The sequence below is a fragment of the Hyperolius riggenbachi genome, chromosome 5 (genome assembly GCF_040937935.1).
Source record: "Hyperolius riggenbachi isolate aHypRig1 chromosome 5, aHypRig1.pri, whole genome shotgun sequence".
In the NCBI taxonomy this organism is placed as follows: domain Eukaryota; kingdom Metazoa; phylum Chordata; class Amphibia; order Anura; family Hyperoliidae; genus Hyperolius; species Hyperolius riggenbachi.
The window spans coordinates 221,659,276-221,676,889 of record NC_090650.1 but is presented as its reverse complement, the minus strand read 5'-3'; the positions used below and the strand labels follow the sequence as shown (position 1 = coordinate 221,676,889).

General features: G+C 43.0%; 1 protein-coding gene and 1 long non-coding RNA gene across 6 annotated transcripts in view; one reads left to right on the top strand and one right to left on the bottom strand.

The window, feature by feature from the left end:
- Positions 1-17,614, bottom strand: part of LOC137518602 (poly(rC)-binding protein 3-like) — a 1,088,021-nt gene that overhangs the window by 386,293 nt on the left and 684,114 nt on the right. The gene's annotated exons all lie outside the window — the stretch shown is intronic.
- Positions 1-17,614, top strand: part of LOC137518604 (uncharacterized) — a 98,672-nt gene that overhangs the window by 21,406 nt on the left and 59,652 nt on the right. Inside the window, exon 4 of the long non-coding RNA XR_011020857.1 lies at positions 12,078-12,156. This is a non-coding gene — a long non-coding RNA (uncharacterized lncRNA). The remainder of the gene's footprint in view (positions 1-12,077; positions 12,157-17,614) is intronic.

Below are 17,614 nucleotides of genomic sequence, written 5' to 3'. Positions count from 1 at the left end.
CTTGCTCCGGGACCCTCCAGGGCCATTTTTAAGGGCAGGAGGGTGTGCAGTGCAGGAAGGGGGAGCAGCAGGCACAAATAGCAGTGGGGAGGAGTGCCTGACTCCCCCTCTCCCTCACCTCAGGCTACCATCAGCACTCCCCCCTTCAGCAATGACAGCTGGGGGGCCCCATCCAAAGTTCCGCAAGGGGGCTCAGTGATTTCTAGTTACACCCCTGATTATACTACCAACTTATGTTGAATTGCCATCGTTATTTTCAGTGACCATGCATGGTTTAAATTGACCAACCTGTTGCCATTTCACAAATTAATTTGGCCATGACATGAGTGAATATTACTGTGCCTATATATATATATATATATATATATATATATATATATATATTCTCTGTGAGTATTTTTTCAATCCTCTTTATACCCTATTTAGGCTGATTATTTTCTGAGGTACAATCCAATGATTACTTAGCGGGTCACCAATAAATGATCACAAATGGGTTAATACTGGAGATTGGGTTCACACACAGGAAGAAGAACCATTATATATATATATATATATATATATATATATATATATATATATATATATATATATATATATACAGTATATAGTTTTCAAAATGTATTATAGTTCACGTCTGATGATAATAATTAGGACATATACTGTACATAACTGCTTAGCATGCTGTAAATATGCATTGCCCCTCTTCTTGATGAGGTGGTATAAGATAGTGATCCTCTTTTGTGACTTGAAATCAGCTAAATACTTTCTGCTCAGCAAATGTCAGTCATGTCCTATAAATCCAACTGATTTTCCCTGAGAAAGAAAATGACAGTTCTTAACTCCTCCAAACTGAAGGCTATACTTTACCCCCAGGAACATGTCATGTCTAATTTATACATCATAATATTTAATTTAGCAAGGTCATTTGATGGACATTTTATGGCACAACTTAATGAAAAATGAATGGTTCAGTGAACCAAAAGATAACACCATGTATTATTTTATACCATAGCTGGCAATTGGAACAATAAATACACACAAACTTAATATATATATTTACACATCTATTTAAGGTATTACTATTATTGTACATTTATACAGTGCTGACTGCTTCTAAAGTGCCTTACATAGCACATAGTGTAGTGTAACTGTCCCTAAGAGGAGCTCATAACTGAATCCTACTATAGTCGCAAACGAAAGTCTATGCATAGTCTAAAGGTGTCCATTAATGGTACAATTCTGCGGTCAATCATTTCCAATTGTTGGGGTAACCGTGCTTATTAACAGCCAAATACCTACTAGCCAATTCGATCAGATTAATGGAATCGATTCAACTTTTGGATCTATCCGATTAATCTGATCAAATTGGTTAGCCGGAATTCAGCTGTTAATGGTCACGACAATGTTGGGGGGAACCAATTAACTTTTGAAATGTTAACACTTGTACAGCACTTTTCTATTGTTAGACTCAAAGGCCTTGAGAGCATCAGCCACCAAGGGTGTGCTCAGTAGGCCTTTGTGGCGCCTAAAGGTGTCTTTTCCAGGAACACAATGCAGGTAATGCCCTGGCCCAGGTTGGAACTTGAGACCCTGGTGCTATCCACTACCCCACTGTGAAGCCATCAGATCAGTACATTTGCATCAGTTTGCCTCTTTTGCACATGGTAGCCTGTGCAGTGTCAAAACAGACCACAGTCCTTGGTGTCCCTAAAAAGTCTTTCATATTGTACTACTGCTATAAATATTACGGTGCCAAGTATGCGTCTTGAAATTGGGCTACTCAAAATAAGCAGGAAATGGATTTGAACTCCAGGCTGCATAACATTTGTATTAAATCTACATGCTATCTGGAAGTATTAGCATATCACTGACCATCTCCAGTTATAACTTTTGTCAGGTTAGATTGCCATCAGGACCACTGTGATGGAAATCTCTTCTTACATCATTGGATGTGATGGTAACTCTCTAGATGTGAGACAGCAAATGGTAAAAATACAGTAGATGTGAATTGTTTCCTGTTCTATTATAATAAGTGTAGCTATTGTCTGCCATCTCCTACCTGGATAAATTACATTACTTCTTGTAGCTAGAGACACCAGAAATGAGGGGAAAATGTTGCCCAGGGAAATCTTGCCCAGGGAAAAATAAAGCTAGAATATGAAAATAATTAAGCTTATAGCCCTTAGTAAGTGATAGAGCAAAGGGAATTCCAGAAGCAAACTGTAAAGGGAAAGAGAAAAAGTGGCAGCAGAGACAGTAAAGGGGGAGAGAGAGAAGGAGAGAGAGAAAGAAAGAGAGAGAGAAATAGAGAGAGAGAGAGAAGGAGAGAGAGAAAGAAAGAGAGAGAGAGAGAGAGAGAGAGAGAGAGAGAGAGAGAGAGAAGTAACAGAAAGATTACACACAGCAAAAGGCTGAAAAGACAATATGGAGGATAGAAAGACATACTGCTGATGTTCTGCTCCGCTCACCTTACCAGTAGGGATGAGCGACAACAATTTTGCGAAATGCTTAATTGTCGCAAAGTGTGCAGGAGGTTTGGGCTGTGGATTCAAGGGTTAATTCACCTTGGCCGCCACTCCCCTCTGATACATTCCATGCTGCTCTGCAGCTTCTTCCACTTCCGCCTTCACAGTGGAAGTTCTAATTTGAAGGCAGGACAATTCTGCTTTTTGTAAAATTGTTCTCCTTCATCCCTACTCTCCAGTAGACCATTCACAAGGTGATAAAATAGTGCAGTAGTGATCCAGGCAAATAGTGATGCAGGCAAATCGTGCGGGGTAACTCTGTCATAGGAAATAATGGTGCAGCCGGCCAAATTGCTTGCCATATCGATTCAGCCGTCATTGCTGTCAGTTGTCATGCGAGTAGCAGCGAGTCCCATAGCGGTGCCTGGCACGGCTTCCAGGGTTCAGCTGCGTACTCGCAGAAGAGGAAACATAGCGGGTTAGTGGAAATGTAGCCTTAATGAAATTCACAAATTATCTTCGCCAAAAATTTGTGGTGCTATCTGAACGTTGAGGAAATTTTCGTGAGACTGCCAGAGGCAATCTCGCTCATTGTAATTTCCTGATGTGTTATATAAGGAGAATTGAAGATATTATGTTATTGCTGGATGATTTCGCACATTATAGTATACTTTGGCAAACCCATTTTTGTTTAGTAAATCCATAATCACTGGTTTTCAGCAGTTTTAATATATCTTATGTGACATAGTTGAATTAGTACTTAGTTTCCCTTATCCACATGAAACCTCACAAAGGGAAAAAGCACAGGGAAAAAATTGCCTCTAGGTGTAGTAAATTAGATAAACATGGAGTATGCTGAATAGTCATACTATACAAATATACAAATATGGTTGGCTGGGTCTGGGGCATTACCTGTTGCCCACTTAGAGACTACTTTATGTACATGGCATGGAGGCACTCCAGTGGGTTAAACTATTTAAATATTGTAATGGATTGCGGAGATGCCGCCGCGCGGTCTGGCACCAGGGCGGCTGTCTCCACGTTCAGACCGGAGGTTTCCGCACAGCAGCATGCGTCTGATTTGTCTGAGCCTTCTAGTGCACACAGATGGAGAGCTACGTGCGTGCGCGCTGGGAGGCAGGACCTTTATGCCAGTAGGAGAGGGATCAGCTGATCAGGTCGATCAGCTGATCCCAGCGCAGCTGTTTATTGGCTGAGTGGCGCTGGGCAGCGCTGAGGAGCGCTGCACTATATATAGATCTCGCTGGTCAGTCTCAGGTTGTCTGCCACTGCGAATACTTACGTGTGAGCACTCAGACCTCAGTCAGATCCCACAGTGTGTTAGAACCAGGTGGACCTGGGAATTTACACATAGCCAGATTACGCTTGTGTTATACTTTAGACCAGTTCTGGGGTGTTGTGACTAAGAACCTCACACCCAAAGCTTAGGATTACTGTGTCATTGCTGAGTTATACTTTAGACCAGTTCCGGGGTGTTGTGACCAAGGACCTCACACCCAAGCTTAGGATTACTGTGTCATTGCTGTGTTATACTTTAGACCAGTTCCGGGGTGTTGTGACCAAGGACCTCACACCCAAGTTTAGGATTATTGTGTCATTGCTGTGTTATACTTTAGACCAGTTCCGGGGTGTTGTGACCAAGGACCTCACACCCAAGCTTAGGATTACTGTGTCATTACTGTGTTATACTTTAGACTAGTTCCTGGGTGTCGAGACCACAGACCTCACACCTCAGACTAGGACTCTGCTCTATTTCTGTTATGACTATTTGCTCTGTCGACCTCTCTATTGCTTTCTGATTCGGTACCTCTGCATATCTGCCTACCTGTTGCCAGACCCTGCCTGTACCCGGTTACTGAATCAGCCTTCAACGGAGCAATAGCGTATGTGGTCAGTAGAAGAGCCAGAGGTGCCTGGCTCTTCTACTGACCACATATGCTATTGCTCCGTTGTTATTGCCTGATAAAGCGGGATCAAACCTGCGAAACGCGTTGCATATTTGGAGTTCATAAATAAAATATATTGACTGTCTTTACTACAGTCGTTGGCAGTCTACTTGGAGGAGATAAGTCCACCACTACCTCCTCTATTTACCAAGAATTTGGTTTTTAAGCTCATTTAGCTTCCTTTTATCCTTTTGGCGCCTCTGTTTTCCTGCATAATATTGAGTCCACCCTGGGTGGAGGGTTGAACCCCCTTTTTCTCATCTACAGAGAGCGACTTCTTATTCCTGAGTGGGGTCAGGAAAATCTCCCCACCTGCCTTTACAGTGGTTGCCTAATGGTAACCCTGGTTTGTGAGTATTACTATTTACTCTATCTAGTAACCATTTACCAGTACATATTACACTATTGGGGCTCTTGGTGTTCCTTGTTTTTATCTGCTCATGTGTTGCCGACCTGGCCTGCCCGAGCTTCCAGGCTGTCACTCACCCCTTGAGTGCTCAGTCTATCTGTACTAGCAGTGACACAATTCCACCAAAGTGTCAGTTGCAACTAGGACTCCTGCTCCTCAGAGAGTCCGGCCGGTTAGCAGCCAGTGGCCTCTCCCCTGGAGTCCCCTGGCTGCAGTACAGTCTATATCTGATATCCAGATATCCCTGGTTGCCAGGTTCTCACTATTCCCTCTCTCAAAGAGATAGTCCCTGCACTTCCCAGAGCCACCTGCCCCTCAGGTGGTTCTCGGCCAAGCTGCCTGTATCTCCCGCCTCACGGGAGATAGCCTACAGTTACACCAAACACTTACACTTTATTAGGTGTTCAGAGGTTAGTCATACTTGTATTGTTGGTACTGCAGATCATCCATAATCAAGTATACATCTGTATTATTGATGATTCTGCAGATCATCAATGATCAGATTCTCTCTTTGTGCTGACACCGATCGTTACAAATATTAACCTCCCTGGCGGTTTGTTAAAATCCGCCAGGGGGCAGCAAATACCTTTTTTTTTAATTTTTTTTTTTTCATGTAGCGAGACAATGTCTCGCTACATGATAGCCGCTGCTGAGCGGCATCCCCCCAGCCCCTCCGATCGCCTTCGACGAACGGAGATCAAGAGATCCCGTTCAAAGATCTCTTGGAGGGCTTCCCCCGTCGCCATGGCGACGGGGCGGGATGACGTCACCGACGTCATCGACGTCGTGACATCAAAGGGGAATCCGATCCACCCCACAGCGTTGCCTGGCACTGATTGGCCAGGCAGCGCATGGGGTCTGGGGGGGCGGGGGCGGCTGCGGCGACGGGTATAGCGGCAGATCGGTGGGTAGCGGCGGCGATCGGAGGTTACACGCAGCTAGCAAAGTGCTAGCTGCGTGTAACAAAAAAAATTATGCAAATCGGCCCAGCGGGGCCTGAGCGGTGCCTCCCGGCGGCATAGCCCGAGCTCAGCTCGAGCTTACCGCCAGGGAGGTTAAAAAGGAAAGTAATTGGTACACTTATCTCCTATAACGAGAGAAGCCAGTAAGGATACAGTTGGAAAACTTGAGTGGTACTTTAATAACATGTTTCCCAGGACTCTTGTCTACATCCTGAGATATAATACTGATTGACTGATTGAACTGTTGCCACTGTTTTCTTTTTTTTATGTTGAAATGTCAATAAAGGATATTTTTTTTTGCTTATTTGCAAACCTCCTCTACGGGAATTGGGTTGTATGCATCATCGTTCAGTTGTGTAGTATGATTTTTAAAGGACACCGGAACTAACCCACAATATCTCAAAATGAACATCAACATTGGTTAATTGTGGTGTCCTGATACTTACAGGAGCGGCACTTCTGAACTGCGCATAATGCTCCCAGCAGTACACAACTGAGCTGGAGTGCTGACAGAGGGTGAGGAGAGGGACAGAGCATGCTCCAATGGAGGAGAGCTGGTTTGGCTTCTATGTTACTGACTTCAGTCAGAGCCAAAAACGGGGACAGAGCGGTGAAACACAGTGGAAGCCAGTGACAAAAGGTGACCTGTAAGTGTCAGGACTCCATAATAAATACATTTTCATGTTGATTTTAGGGTATTTTTGGTCAGTTCAGGTAAGCTTTAAAACAGTATTGGTTAAAGAAAACCTGAACTAAACTTCCCTTTACTTAAAGTGTACCTGATAGTGTTGGGCGAACAGTGTTCGCCACTGTTCGGGTTCTGCAGAACATCACCCTGTTCGGGTGATGTTCGAGTTCGGCCGAACACCTGATGGTGTTCGGCCAAACTGTTCGGCCATATGGCCGAACTAAGAGCGCATGGCCGAACGTTACCCGAACGTTTGGCTAGCGCTGTGATTGGCCGAACGGGTCACGTGTAGTGTTGGGCGAACATCTAGATGTTCGGGTTCGGGCCGAACATGGCCGCGATGTTCGGGTGTTCGAGCCGAACTCCGAACATAATGGAAGTCAATGGGGACCCGAACTTTCGTGCTTTGTAAAGCCTCCTTATATGCTACATACCCCAAATTTACAGGGTATGTGCACCTTGGGAGTGGGTACAAGAGGAAAAAAAAATTAGCAAAAAGAGCTTATAGTTTTTGAGAAAATCGATTTTAAAGTTTTAAAGGGAAAACTGTCTTTTAGATGCGGGAAATGTCTGTTTTCTTTGCACAGGTAACATGCTTTTTGTCGGCATGCAGTCATAAATGTAATACATATAAGAGGTTCCAGGAAAAGGGACCGGTAACGCTAACCCAGCAGCAACACACGTGATGGAACAGGAGGAGGGTGGCGCAGGAGGAGAAGGCCACGCTTTGAGACACAACAACCCAGGCCTTGCATGAGGACAAGAAGCGTGCGGATAGCAATTTGCGTTTTGTCGCCATGCAGTCATAAATGTAATACAGATGAGAGGTTCAATAAACAGGGACCAGAAACGCTAACCCATCACAGATGTTCATTGTTCATGTTACTTGGTTGGGATCCGGGAGTGTTGCGTAGTCGTTTCCAATCCAGGATTGATTCATTTTAATTTGAGTCAGACGGTCTGCATTTTCTGTGGAGAGGCGGATACGCCGATCTGTGACGATGCCTCCGGCAGCACTGAAACAGGGTCCCTACAATGCTAGAAAATGTGGTACTGCTGAGCCATTGCCCTTTGAAAAGATGTGAGATTTTGGAAAGTGAAATAGGGAGGCAATGAAAGTCTATGGGGGATTTTACCAATTTTGGACCCCTGTAACTCTGGTTTGCAGAGATGTAGGGACCCCATCTTTGGAATCCAAGTCTAACAATATGTCTTCTACCTGCATGAGACATTTCATGAAATTCAGACGTTGCTAACGGCCATAGCTGAGATTTATGTACGTCACCATCACTACCATTGAAATAGCCCAAATAAACAGGTTTTTTGACCCTAGGCTATGACCTCTTTGGCCTAGGGGCCCGAAACTCACCAGTCATGTTCCCCCTAAGGGTCCCTACAATGCTAGAAAATTTGGTATTGCTGAGCCATTGCCCTTTGAAAAGATGTGAGATTTTGGAAAGTGAAATAGGGAGGCAATGAAAGCCTATGGGGGATTTTACCAATTTTGGACCCCTGTAACTCTGGTTTGCAGAGATGTAGGGACCCCATCTTTGGAATCCAAGTCTAACAATATGTCTTCTATCTGCATGAGACATTTCGTGAAATTCAGACGTTGCTAACGGCCATAGCTGAGATTTATGTACGTCACCATCACTACCATTGAAATAGCCCAAATAAACATGTTTTTGTGACCCTAGGCTATGACCTCTTTGGCCTAGGGGCCCGAAACTCACCAGTCATGTTCCCCCTAAGGGTCCCTACAATGCTAGAAAATTTGGTACTGCTGAGCCATTGCCCTTTGAAAAGATGTGAGATTTTGGAAAGTGAAATAGGGAGGCAATGAAAGTCTACTGCTGAGCCATTGCCCTTTGAAAAGATGTGAGATTTTGGAAAGTGAAATAGGGAGGCAATGAAAGTCTATGGGGGATTTTACCAATTTTGGACCCCTGTAACTCTGGTTTGCAGAGATGTAGGGACCCCATCTTTGGAATCCAAGTCTAACAATATGTCTTCTACCTGCATGAGACATTTCATGAAATTCAGACGTTGCTAACGGCCATAGCTGAGATTTATGTACGTCACCATCACTACCATTGAAATAGCCCAAATAAACAGGTTTTTTGACCCTAGGCTATGACCTCTTTGGCCTAGGGGCCCGAAACTCACCAGTCATGTTCCCCCTAAGGGTCCCTACAATGCTAGAAAATTTGGTATTGCTGAGCCATTGCCCTTTGAAAAGATGTGAGATTTTGGAAAGTGAAATAGGGAGGCAATGAAAGCCTATGGGGGATTTTACCAATTTTGGACCCCTGTAACTCTGGTTTGCAGAGATGTAGGGACCCCATCTTTGGAATCCAAGTCTAACAATATGTCTTCTATCTGCATGAGACATTTCGTGAAATTCAGATGTTGCTAACGGCCATGGCTGAGATTTATGTACGTCACCATCACTACCATTGAAAAAGCCCAAATAAACAGGTTTTTGTGACCCTAGGCTATGACCTCTTCGGCCTAGGACTGCATTGAACGCGACCCACGCATTGTGCGCATTCTGGACAACACCAATTACTGGGTTTATACCCTTCTGGATCCACGGTACAAACACAATGTTCCAAAACTGCTTGAAGAAAGAGTCCGACAGGTCAAAATGGAAGAATACCAGCAGGCCCTTGTGGAGATTTTAAAGAATAGATTGACATCCTCCCCCTCCTCTAGCCAGTTGTACGCCGACAGACTGACTTCTGCAAACCCAGGACGACCAGGAGGGCAGCAAACAACACAAGCCGCAGCTAGTGCCCAAAAGGGAATGGTATCGGCAGTGTCCTTGGAGTGGGAAAATTTTCTGACACCCATGCAGCAGCACACAGAACAGCAAGCGTGCAGATCCACCTCCAACACCGATCGCCTGGAGAAGATGGTCAAGGACTACATGTCAGATGGCATAGCTGTGTTGAACAATCCATCTGCACCCTTCAACTATTGGGTATCGAAGCTAGACACCTGGCACAAACTGGCAATGTACGCAATAGAGGTGCTGGCTTGCCCGGCAGCCAGCGTTATGTCGGAACGCTGTTTTAGTGCTGCCGGAGGCATCGTCACAGATCAGCGTATCCGCCTCTCCACAGAAAATGCAGACCGTCTGACTCAAATTAAAATGAATCAATCCTGGATTGGAAACGACTACGCAACACTCCCGGACCCCAACCAAGTAACATGAACAATGAACATCTGTGATGGGTTAGGGTTTCCGGTCCCTGTTTATTGAACCTCTCATCTGTATTAAATTTATGACTGCATGGCGACAAAACACAAATTGCTATCCGCACGCTTCTTGTCCTCATGCAAGGCCTGGGTTGTTGTGTCTCAAAGCGTGGCCTTCTCCTCCTGCACCACCCTCCTCCTGTTCCATCACGTGTGCTGCTGCTGGGTTAGCGTTACCGGTCCCTTTTCCTGGAACCTCTTATATGTATTACATTTATGACTGCATGCCGACAAAAAGCATGTTACCTGTGCAAAGAAAACAGACATTTCCCGCATTTAAAAGACAGTTTTCCCTTTGAAACTTTAAAATCGATTTTCTCAAAAACTATAAGCTCATTTTGCTAAAAAAAATTTCCCCCTTGTACCCACTCCCAAGGTGCACATACCCTGCAAATTTGGGGTATGTAGCATATAAGGAAGCTTTACAAAGCACAAAAGTTCGGTTCCCCATTGACTTCCATTATGTTCGGAGTTCGGGTCGAACACCCGAACATCGCGGCGATGTTTGGCGAACGTTCGCGAAACCGAACATCTAGGTGTTCGCCCAACACTAGTACCTGAAGGGGAATGGGTACTTATCTAGGAAGAGGCAAGCCTCTGGATAATCCAGAAACTTCCGCAGTCTCCCTAGACCTCACTGTTTAGGCACTGAACCCCCCTCCCTCCCCGAAGCCCATCGAGAAGGGCTTGTCGACAGAGCTTGGCGGTACTGTGCAGGGTCTGGTGGCTCGTGTCTGATCTGCTTACTAGCACAGAGCTGAACAGGCTTGGCTTTTCCTAACAAGCCTAAGCGGCAGCTTCCTGCTCCTGCGCAGGTGCAAGCCATCCTGCACCTGCAGCTTTGCTCGTTCTTGTATGGGAGTGCAGCTGCGAGCTTCGAGGGGTCCAGCACTGGCTCAGGTGGCCAATGTCTGCTTACTAGCACAGAGCTGAACAGGCTTGGTTTTTTCCTAACGATTAGCAGCAGCTTCCTGCTACTGCGCAGGTGCAAGCCATGCTGCATCTGCAGCTGTGCTCGTTCTTGTATGGGAGTGCAGCTGCGAGCTTCAAGGGGTCCAGCGCTGGAAACTCCGTCATGTTGTACTAATCTAAATATCACTGTATTACTAGTGCACATCAGAGCTGGATCATTCACCAGGCAACCTAGGCAGGTGCTTGGGACCTAGTTGGTGTTAAGGGGCCCACCATCCACCTTCTCTGACCTCTCTCCACAGCTTACCGAAATGACCACAAGGGGGACCCAAATTTACTGCCTTGCCTAGGGCCCCATAACATCTCATTCCATCTCTGGTGCACATTCACTTGCTGCTGGACTGTGGTGCAGAGTTTGCGGTGTCTCCCTTATGGCTGCTGCCATTGTATATTTTGTAAGCAGGCTAGGATGGTGTGTCAGTTCAGTCTTTGCTGTAACCCACTGTGAATCCTGCACATGTACTGAGCACGTTTTGCTGCTTCCTTTTGCCGAGAATTATTCCATTTTCTCTCTAATAAAACACATTTTCAAGTGATTTATTCTATTTGTTTTGTGTAAAGATTTTTACTTGCAAGTTCCGAATAATTATCTTCTGCAGAGTTTTACAAAGTGACTAGTGTAATGAATTCCATATTCTTTACAGCTTTTATATTAGTAGGAAAAATCCATCTTGTTAAACAGTTTCTTGATTTTTTATTGTTGCCAAGTATCTTATTGGCAACTGTTTAATATATCTTATTGGCAACTGTTTAATATAGAGTACCCCCCCCCCCCCCCCTTTAGCACAGTATTCCTTTTCTTTCTAAAACATTGCTCTTTTAATTTCACATCACAGACAAAAACAATGAAGTCTACAGTGAGAGTCAGTGAACAATAAAATAAAATGTGATTTACTGCACTTCGTCACTGTATAAAAGTTAGCAAGTTTCACATAAAAAAACAGCAATGTGACTGGTTTGTTTAACAAATGTCGGCTGCACAATAGTCACAATAGGCTGCACAATAGTCAAATATGATGTGCAAATTACTTATTGTCATGCTCTCCTATTCTGAATAGAACCATGGTCCGAAAACATTTATTGTCAGTGATAGTTCATTCATGTTATAGCAACTCCCCCTTCTGGAATTGTTTGGTTTTTCAGCCTTCTCCTTTCCAATGATAAATATTGGCAATGTGTTTTTTTCCCTCCAAGCTGCTGCAATATGACACCAGATGATGTAACCATGTATTTACTGTTGTTTATACATATATTTCTGTATTTCTTTCTCCTGAAAGCAGTTTATACCAAGAGTGTTCTAAACTATCATTCTATGACTTTGATATTAGATGAAAAGCAGTTTGTTTTTTATAGGAAAATCTTCTGTTGATGAAAAACAGTGATTTTGCCAGCTTTCTACATCAATGCAAGAGTGAAAGAGAAAGTGCATGAGGTAAGATTAGGTCACACGTGCCTCAGCAGTGAAGAGAGAGCAATAGGTGACAGTGTTTCAGGGATGGACACTCACTTCAAAGCAGGGATGCTATAGGGGAGCAGCCCCTGTGACCAGAAGGGGCCCTACTACTAACCTTCCCTCCCTCTGATACAGGTGACCATCCGCCCAATCAGGTGTTTTTATGGCTACACTTTTTATGATTATGAAGATTATGATGCCACATTTGTTTTATGACCATTGTAAGATGGGCCACCAGGCCATGAAGGTCAACAAGGGGAGGCATTGTAAAGGGATGTGAACTTTGGGGGGCCCTATCAAAGCTTTGCTGGAGGGCCTCATGAACTGTAGTTACGCCACTACTTCAAATGCAATGTTCTAGAGAGGGGGTGAAACCTAGAAGACAAAGATGGTGTTCACCAGTGAGTATGCATTTTTTAATGCAGACATTGAACCCCCCCCCCCACACACACATACACACATGCGCACACACACACACACACACACACACACGCTCACACAGAAGCACACCACCACCACCGCTGCTATGTATTGCACGGTCCACATTTTGTTATTAGTGATTTTTCTATAGTAAAAAAAAAAACTCTTTCCTATGATTTTTCATTTTGACTGTGTCTATCTTGAAGCCAGTCCTGACAAAATTTCCCCCCTTACTCTGTCTGTGTATGCTTTGCCTGCCCTCGTCCCAGTCTTCAGACACTCCCACCCAGCTCTGCAGTAGAAAGTGCATTGTCTCAGCATGAGAAACATTGGCCAATCAGGGAAGAACAGAGGTGTTGGAGGGAAAAATAGGAGGGAAAGAGGCTTCAGCCAATCAGGCTGCTTTAGTTATGTCTGAGGGGAAGTACAGAAGAAAAAAAACAACAACATGCCCTGCAACTTCCTTTATGTGGCAGATGTACCAAATAAGAGCCAGGGAAACTGGGGAATGATGTTTTACGGAGAAGAAAAGTAAGAGTTAGTTTTAACTTTTGGATTGCCTGGTTAGCATCATTATTACTTGTTTACCAGATAAAAATAAATAATTGATGTTTGATTGTATGCCTGACAGTTACACTTTAACATTGCATACATGCCATTCATTATCTTTTCTCCTTGGCTCTGCCTCTTTTACGTCACACTGCTCAAGTTACTGAAATGCCTGGTCTTCTTTGGCTGGTCTAGCCTCACTTTCTCTTCTACACATGACAGCTCCACTGCCTTCTGCATTGGTCAGAAGGATATGCTGGGAGTGTCCCAACAGTCTGACAATACTGACATGCCTCCTGCATGCCGCATTTGATGATATCATTGAGCGTGTCCATGTTTGTAAATAGAGAACATGATAAGCATAAAGGGGAATCACCTGGGGATCACCAAGAGGCTGAGAGTGGGGGTGTGCAGTGGGCTGTACTGAGTAAGGTTGCTGCAATCACACTTGAGACCTTATAACACTAATAAGTGAAATGACAATAGAGCGAAAATGTCTAATTGGGCATAATTTTGACTTTCTTCACTTAGGGGTGTACTCACTTTTGTTAACAGGAGTAGACATTCAAGGACATTGTAGATGAGAATGACAACTAGTGGTACAGATTATATTGGCTAAAGTTGCATTAGAGACTTTTTTCTAACTTATGTGTGCATGTTTTTTTCTGAATGTGGGTATTGATTGGCAGCTACAGGGAGAAGGAGAGTGATCTCTTGATGCAGGGGGCACAAGTTTTTTTTAATGATTTTATAACACGGTGAATTGATACAATAGTTGTTATACCTTCCTATTGAGTGACCAATCTTTTATTCCTACATAAGTGTTGAGTTATTTTGACGGAAGAACAAATATACACTGTTAGACAAGCTGTAGACAGACTACTTTACATTGTATCAAAGTGACATATCTTCACAATTTTCTCATGAAAAACTAAATCAAGTAGATAAAAAAAAACAAAGTTTTGTAAAAGTAATACCTTTTAATGGCTAACTGATAAAGTTAAATTATGCAAGCTTTCTGGGATCTTGTCCCCTTAGAAAAGCTATAATACAATATTTACAAAAATGTGAGATTTGTACTCACTTTAGTGCAATACTGTGTATGTGAGCAGTGTGAATGGATAATGGAGCGCTCCTCAGCAGGTTAGTTTAAGTAGTTTCATTCTCTGGTGATATATTTCTAATACCACATGTTTAAATAAAGTACGTGTCTTTTTCACCTTCATGCATGAGCTGGGTCACAATTTAGAAGTTAAAGGTTAGAGGTTAAAGCAAATTCTGCATAACAAGACATTTAAATATCCCAATTGGCTGGGATATTTAAAGTGAACCTGAACTCTTGTACAGAACAGAAGAAAAGCATAGAGAAATGCACATGGTATTTATTTAGAGTGTTTAGCTTGTCTTATTCCCCCTCATCTGTGACTAATCACCAGTTGTAATTTGATCTCAGCTGAGTCAGCTGGCTGCCACAGCAGAGACCTAATAGTTAAAAACAGGATGTTAACAATATGTCTGCTTTCATGAAAGCAGGAAGTAGACAAACTGCAGATATATTGCAGGATTTGCATCAGCTGTAACAAAGAAATGTTTTTCATTAAAGGTTAGTTTGTTGATGCTTATTTTTTAGAGCAGATAGGAAGTTCTGAGTTCAGGTCCGCTTTAAGTATGGTTGGGTTAGGCAACGGGATGATTTGTATATGCACTTATTGTCATATTTCTATTTTCTAACTGCTTGTAATGATGTTTGTTACATATCACAATCCTCTTATTACATTGAGTACCCTAAGAAAAGACTCATTGGGTTCCTGGCTGCAGCAGTAAAACATTGAGCTACAACAAATGAACTAGTGATGATCTATTGTTCTAACACAGCTTGTACTGCCATTATTTGCCAGCCAGAGGTTAGTAGAAACAAATCATTTTATTCTATGGTGTGCAAGAACGGTCAAAAGACCGAAAGTTAGCTAACTTTAATGTGTGAGTCTAATAGGAAAACCTGTGATGGAAAGTCTGTGCCCAGAAAAGTGACCTATATTTCAGTTATACTTCACGTAGTTTTTTCTTACTTGAAATTGATTCCAATTTTTGATCTAGCATAAGAACACACACTACTATTAATATCTTACAAAATTGAATCTACAGGGGCAACTGTAAAAAAAAATACAGTTTTCAAAAAATTCAGCAAAACCACATAATTCCAACTGTCACAAAATAGCAATATCTGAGCATGCCTAGGAAAAAACTATTTTCAAAGTTATGGTCAAAATTCAGCGACACAAGTCCAACTGTAGTGATGGTGGAACAGCTGGCCGGGAGAACAGTTCCTGGTGAACCAATGCCTTTCACCCATTCGCATTCAAAGCAAACTTTTGTGTCAAAAGTTTGTGCTCGCATTTAACATTAAAGTCAACGGCTGCCAATGTTAGCAGTTAATAGCAAATCGCCCATACAAGCTAGAATCACCAAATTTGCAGGGTACGGATAGGAGAAGAATGGGTACAAAAGGTAAAACATTTTTCAAAAAGATCTTGTAGTTTTTGAGAAAATCGATTTTTAAATGTTTAAATATTTAGTGGATAAATAGCAAAGTCCCCATACAAGCTAGAATCACCAAATTTGCAAAGATGGGGAAGAGCCCTTCTCTTCCAGAGCCCCCTAATACCATGGACCATGCGGGCTAGTATACCTCAGAGGCCGGGGCTTCGCATTCTGGATATCCCAGCCTGCATGGGGACAAGGGGTTAAAGAGTCTCAGATGGGGGACCCCACGTCATTTTTTTTTAAATGTTCCACACTCTGAACAGAAATTTTTGAATGGTCCACAAAGTAGGTCAAGTTGCCAGGGATCCGTATACAGCCCTATTGCGGCTTTATAGTGATCCCTGGCCAAAGCGTTGCCACATTTCCATGGGTCATTATGCACTGGGTCCGGAGTGACCACCTGGAAACCCTGTCATGCAATTCACTGTTCTTTCTTTTGATATACAGTGTTGCCCATAATTATTCATATCCCTGGCAAATTTTGACTTTAAGTTACTTTTATTCAACCAGCAAGTCATGTTTTGACAGGAAATGACATAGGTGTCTCCCAAAAGATAATAAGACGATGTACAAGATGCATTATTGTGGGGAAAAAAATGTCTCCGGTTTTATTTACATTTGAGCAAAAAGTGTCCAGTCCAAAATTATTCATACCCTTCACAAACTGTCACAGTCTGTGGGAAAATTCAAAGTTCTATACCATCCCAAATAGTCCAACCTGTTCTAAAGCATCCTAATTACCCTGATTAATTGGGAACAGCTGTTTTAATAAACTCAACAGGTGAAAAACAGCAACTCTCTGCAGTTGGTTTGTAGACAGTCATGGCTAAGACAAAGGAGCTCAGTGAGGACCTGCGGCTGCACATTTTGGCTGCTCACAAGTCAGGAAAGGGCTACAAGGCCATTTCTAAATGTTTTCAAGTTCCAGTGGCTACAGTGCAAAGAATTATTAAAAAATACATGTTTCGCACTGTGGAAAATCTCAGAGGACGTGGTCGAAAGCCAAAAGTGACACCTGTGCTGGTCAGGAGGATAGTAAGAGAGGTAAAAAAGAATCCAAGGATCACCACCAAGGCTATCCTGGTAAATCTGGGCTCTGCTGGTGACAATGTCTCAAGGTAGACAATCCAACGGACACCGCACACTGCTGGATTCCATGGATGCAGACCAAGGAGGACGCCACGCACACTAAAGGCTCACAAAAGCTTGTTTGGCCTTTGCAAATGCTTATCTGGACAAAGAAGAAGACTTCTGGTCTCCTGTGTTATGTTCAGATGAAACAAAAATTGAATTGTTTGGTCACAATGATGTTTCCTTCATTTGGCGTAAAAAAAGGAGAAGCCTTCAACCCAAAGAACACCAGCCCCACTGTCAAACATGGTGGTGGGAACCTAATGCTTTGGCGGTGTTTTTCAGCCAATAGACAAGGGGACCTCTGACCATGAAAATCAGTTTTCTTCAAACTATTAGGTCTTTTTGAATTTTTTTCCTTTTGTACCCACTCTTCTCTTCTCCATGCCCTGCAAATTTGGGGATTCTAGCTTGTACGGGGGCTTTGCTATTAACCACTTAAGTCAGCAGCCAGTAAAATTTCTTTAAAATTAACCATTAAAAAGGTGTTTGCGCAAAATACGTATTTTTGGGCAACTATTTCACACTTGATCCTCCTCCAACATGCCATTGTTTTGGTACACTTTATACCTTTTTTAAAGAAATTGTGGCTGCAGAGATGCCCTGAAAATTTTAGAAGTTCGTCTGCCTATTAAAGTCTATGAAGCTCGCCACAAATGGTCGGTTCACGAATTTTCGCAGTAACATTTGATCAAAAAATGTTGTTGTTCGGTCGTCAGTATCCAACTATAACAATATCTAAGTAGGCCTAGATCTCTAGTTCTTAAAATGGAAATATTTATGACTTTTATCA